The sequence below is a fragment of the Geospiza fortis genome, unplaced genomic scaffold (genome assembly GCF_000277835.1).
Source record: "Geospiza fortis unplaced genomic scaffold, GeoFor_1.0 scaffold11, whole genome shotgun sequence".
NCBI lineage: Eukaryota > Metazoa > Chordata > Aves > Passeriformes > Thraupidae > Geospiza > Geospiza fortis.
Window position 1 is genome coordinate 15,668,202 of NW_005054304.1, and position 5,329 is coordinate 15,673,530.

Below are 5,329 nucleotides of genomic sequence, written 5' to 3' on the forward strand. Positions count from 1 at the left end.
TTTCTTCGCTATTGCATCCATCGTGTTGTGCTGATAATGCTCAGGTTAATCAGGAGGGTCTCTGAGAACTTGAAATGCTCCTTGCAGGACTGTTTTTGTGGCTCACTGCTGGGTGGGCTGGATTCCTTGCTGTGTGAGGCAAAACTGTATTGTCTTGAGGCTTGTCTTGAACCCTGAGGGAAAAGGAGAAAAAGGCTGCTAAAAAAACATGAGACAGAAAAGAGTGGGCCTGATGTGCCTGGGTGTCACAGTTCTAACGGTGTCTGTGGAAGATGAATGCTTTCTCTCCTAAAGTTTTGTTGTATTTAATTTCTTCACGAATGACTCTGTTAGGATGTGAGGCATCACATGACTGATTAAAATTTCAAGCATCACATGACTGGAGCATCTCTTATGAGGAAAGGCTGAGGGAGCTGGGCTTGTTCAGCCTGGACAAGACAAGACCAAGGGGATCTTATCAATGCATACAAGTATCTCAAGGGTGGGTGTCAAGAGGGTGGGGAAAGAATGCTTTCAGTAGTGCCCAGTGACAAGATGAGCAGGGTTACCTCTAATGAAGGGACTGTAACAGGGAGATTTTCTGCCTTTTCTGTGGCTATTAAGGAAGAGCTCTTCAAGTTCAAGCTCTTCAATCTCACCTGCCTTCAGTTTCTTTGAAAACACCCCTTTCCATGATTCATGGTTAGCAGTGCTGCCTCTGCATCTAAAATCAGCAACAATTTGATCTTGCAAATAGTCCCCTGGGGGCTGCTGCAGTGGCTGTACAAGAGTGAGCTTGAGCACTGGCACATAACTTGCGTGGATGCTGCAGACCTGGGAGGGCCCATCCTGAGGCCTTTCAGAGCCTTCTCTCCCCACTGCTCCTTTTGTTCTGTCAGCACTGGAACACAGAAGCCATTCCTGTAATTGGGAATGTGTGTGTGCAGCTGGGCTGTCAGCAAGGAATAGAAGTGGGCGAGTGGCTGAGGGAGCATGAATGAATGATTGAGCAGAGGCAAATGCAATAAAAGCTGTGGGTGGAAAGAGAAGGCTTGGAATCAGCTCACCCACCACTTTAATGTGTTCTTTACAGTGAGGTATACAAGTGAGAAGAGAATGGAGGGGTCTTTACTCCCCCAGCTGTTGGAATACATTGTGGTTTTGTTTTGGACAAATTTTTGCTTCTATGCTCCCTTTAGGAATGGGAAAAATGCCCTGGTTGCCAGTGTTCTTAAAAATGTACTTAAATTTTCTGAATAAATAAACTGCAGCTTCTGTGGTGAGTGCAGGGAGTCTTGCTTCACTTAATGCTCCATGGAAAGCTGCTAGATAAGGACAGCTTGGCTGTGTGAGACTGAGCAAACAACTGACTATGGGATTTTGTGATATCCTAAAACCCAAAGTGTTTAGCAAATAGATTAGGTCAGTGAAGCAAAACAGACATGAGGATGTTTCATTAGTCTCTTCAGTTTGATGCTATCTGTGTCTTATTCATGGGGGGTTTAAAAAAAAAGTTTGTTTCCCACCATTGAGCTGGTTTTTCTCTGGGCTATGTTGTGGTTTGGCTGTAGCTGGCTTGCAGAAGTTTAAGGAAGAATAAAAAGGGAAATTTCTGTGTGGTTGCAGAAGGGTTGGCTGGCATGCCATGGGGAAAAAGCGTGTCCTTTTCGGCCTCCTGGGAAGGAAACCAAGCAGAAGGGAGACGTAAGAAGTGTGTGTGTGGATATCGCAGCTTTTCTCCCTCAGGGCATGCAGCAGGCTGAGATGGGAGGGAATGGAGGGAGGAGGGAATGGAGGGCGTGCGGGGCTCAGCCGCTCCTACAGATGCAGTGAGTGCTCCAGCAAGGTTGGGCAGGAGAGAAACAAACATTATTGTTGTGTGACTTCCTTTGAACTAGGGGGCTTGGATGCCTTCCTGTAGTGCATAACTTGTTCCAGCCCTATCTAATCTCATTTGCTTTGATTTTGGTTTATGTTAATTTGGTATTCTGTGGAAAATGGAGCCATATTTCAAATGCCTTCTGTCAGCTACCTGTTAATACAGGCGTCTTGAGCTCTTCATTGGGGTTACTCTGTAACCTTAGAGTTAATAACCTTGTAAGTGAACTAAACCAGTCTCCTCCTGAGGTAAAACAGTTTCTTTTCACCCTCTTGTCGGTGTCCCAGAATATGCCCACATTCCCACACATGCAATTCAAGCCATGTGCTGCCTCGGGAACTCCACTACCATTTTTTCCAGTATTTTTCTGGAACATAATGGGGCTGTTTAAATTAGCTTGGAGAAGTGGACCTTGCTGTAATAACACAGAATTTGTTAGAACTTTGCTTTGACTTCAGCTGGACAGTGATCAGAGAGGCTGTGCAGGTTAAATTTCTGCTCTTCTTCAGCGGCATCATAAAAAAAATCTAAATTATGAGTTTTCCAAGGCAAAATTGTGTTTTACCGCACTGGACTGTAGGAAGTAATTCTGTTTCAAGCACCAGCAGAAGTGTAACTTTCTCAAAGACTCTTTTGGGAAGCTGAGCCATGCTCTGGGGAGCTGATTTTGTCAGTATCCTGATCTCAGCTTAATTTTGCAAGCAGTTAGTGTTTTTACTCTGAAATGCCTCCAGTGTGCAATTCTGTTTATCTTGCAAGGCATACAATTAGTCACAAATCTGACATCTAATATGTAAAGCTAGTAAAATAAATAAGAACTGTGTTCAGATCACCAGTCAGAAACAGAATGCAAGATCTCGTTAATGACAGCTGAGCAAAACAAACAAACAAACCCATAAAAATTGAGGAAACACATAACTGAATGATGGCAATTGAGTTCAGTGCTCAAGCTCACATAGCAGGAAATATTATCAAAAAGTATCCAGAAAATAAATAATCCTATATAATAAATAATAATAAAATAAATAATCCTGTTATAATGTGTCTTTTCCTGAGACTCCTTTTACAGTGTGCTCACATCTCGTAAAGCTCTGTTTTAGGTGGGCAGGAGAAAATAAGAAATGATGTGACAGTGCTCAAAAGGCAATGAAATTATCATTCTTTCTTTCTCTTGCTTCTGGAATGACCACAGGTGTCTGATACTGAGAGATAAAAATACTTCAGTCTTTTCCAACAGGAGTTAGGCTGATTTTAGCCTCTTCTCAATAAACTAAGGCGAGTCAGGTATGGCATAAAGACAACTTAAAACTCATTCAATGGATTAAGGGGAGAAGAATCCTCTGTAGAGCTGGTTAGAATTTTCTCACTTGTTTTGGTCTCATCACTTTTTGGTCACTCTTCCTTACCAGAGCACTTGTATCACTGTTGGGCCTGATCCATTAAGTGGTATTGAAACTCCTGTACTGGAAGGCAGTGGAAATTGTGCAAGATAAAATATGCACTGCAATTTTTGGTACCGGTGTGCCATTGTGTAGTAACATCAATCCCTAAGTTTTCAGTGTGTTAGGGCTGGAAAAAGTGATTTTTAGAATATTTTATACTTTTTATCTTCCTTTTTTTTTTTTAGTGAGGAAGCTTGCTTGGCTCCAAAGGTAATTGATCAGTAGAGACAGCATCAGGAAGTTTGTTTGTTGCTTCCTGTGGTTATAGATTCACTGAACCCACCCTAAAACAGAAAACTAATGTAAGTACTTGACTGTATTGTCTGTGATGGAGTTTTTAACTTAAATGAAGGCTTCCCTCTTGTGGTAATGGTGCAATTTACCCCCTGCCTAATCCTTTCCCACTCTCCATCTCCTTTGTGTCCCTCCACATTTACTTGTGTGCTGTGAGCCAGAACTATGACTTGGGAGAAAGGCAGCTGATGCAGGTTCTGGTTGGTGGCTGGCAGCTGCTGGCATTTGCTTGTCTAGGATTTGATGTCTAGATTTTGATGCCTGGTCAGATACCAGATTTGGGTGGAAAAGCACAGATGAACCTAGTAACATGGAAAAATGAGAAGGGTGAGATCATCTGCCATAAGCTGTATGATCAGTTAGTTACTGCTACCTTGTGGTGCCTGACTCTCATTTTCTGAGTGTGACTGAAACCTAAGCTGTATATAATTTATTTTATGTTTGTGGGATCCTCTTCTCCAGCCTGAGCCTACGTGGGTGTTCCTGTGGTGTAATAAACAGCAATGGCCTGTGCCAGCCCATACCTTGCAGGTAGAGCTGCTTATGATAACCTCAAAAACTACAGCAAAGTTTAACAAGTCTGCTTTGTGATCTCCATTTAAGTTTGGGGTTTTTTTTCTTTATCTATAAATATCATTGTATGAAAAGACTTCTGATAACAGCACTTAATCTAGCAAAGGAAGGTATTGCAAGCTCCAGAGAAGGTGACTGAATTACCCAAATCCATGCTAGGAAAAAGTCCTTTAGATAATTGTTAGACGTGTGTGTCTTGCCTTGAAGTGCACTGGATCCAGAGCTACTTTCTGAAGAAGTTGCTGTAAACAAACCAAGCCACACAGGTTGGTGCCCTGGGGTGAGATCTTTTGGCCTGTCTTCTGCCAGGACTGAAAACACTGATTCATAATGAGGTATTTTAGCATTACAATTGATGGACTTTAATGCTGACTGATCAAAAATGCTGCTTTTTGTAGTTTTGTTTTAAACCAGACTAGGTGCATTCTCTGTATAGATGGTATCAGTAAGCTTTTTCTGGTGAATATTTTAGTATTGTATGTCACTTGCATCTGCAAACAAGTGGCAACTTGTGTGTATTTTTTGCAGTGTTGGGCAGCCTCAATGGATTCTTCACCTCTGTGGGACCCCTACTCTCTGTGTGTATGCAAGGTCCTTGCAGAAGTGAGCTGAGACCTGAGTGCTTTATTCCTGTTGGTTTTTTTTTTTTCCCTGTAAGAAGAGGCTGATCCAAGCCTTTGAAATTACTGTTGAGAATTGACAGTGCTGCTGGTATAGGTATTCTGATTTCTTGTACCAGGATTCTGGCACAAACTGACTGCTGCTTCCCTGGGACCACTTTCTGCCTCCATTAAACTCTTCCCTGCTCTCTTGATGCAATTCTTAATTTCAGCTCCTGCATCCCAGTGTGTCTAGAGTGGCTGAGTATGTCCCTCCACCTTGCTTGTTGATGGCTTGTCTTGGGGCCTGTTTCTGGAATGACTCACTCCAGCATTACTGAATTGTGACTCTGAAGTTTGTCAGGAAGTAAATGAAGGGGATGAGCACGTTACAGTAAATGAAGGGCTTGAGCAGTCAGTCTGTCTGCATGCCTCTGCCTCCTCTTTGTTATTCACACTCCCTGGAGCACTGTCAGGACAACTCTTGTCATTCTGCTCCTGCTCTTCTCACAGTAGATGTTTCCTGTGAAGATAGATTTCAATCTTCAGCAGCTTTTACATTC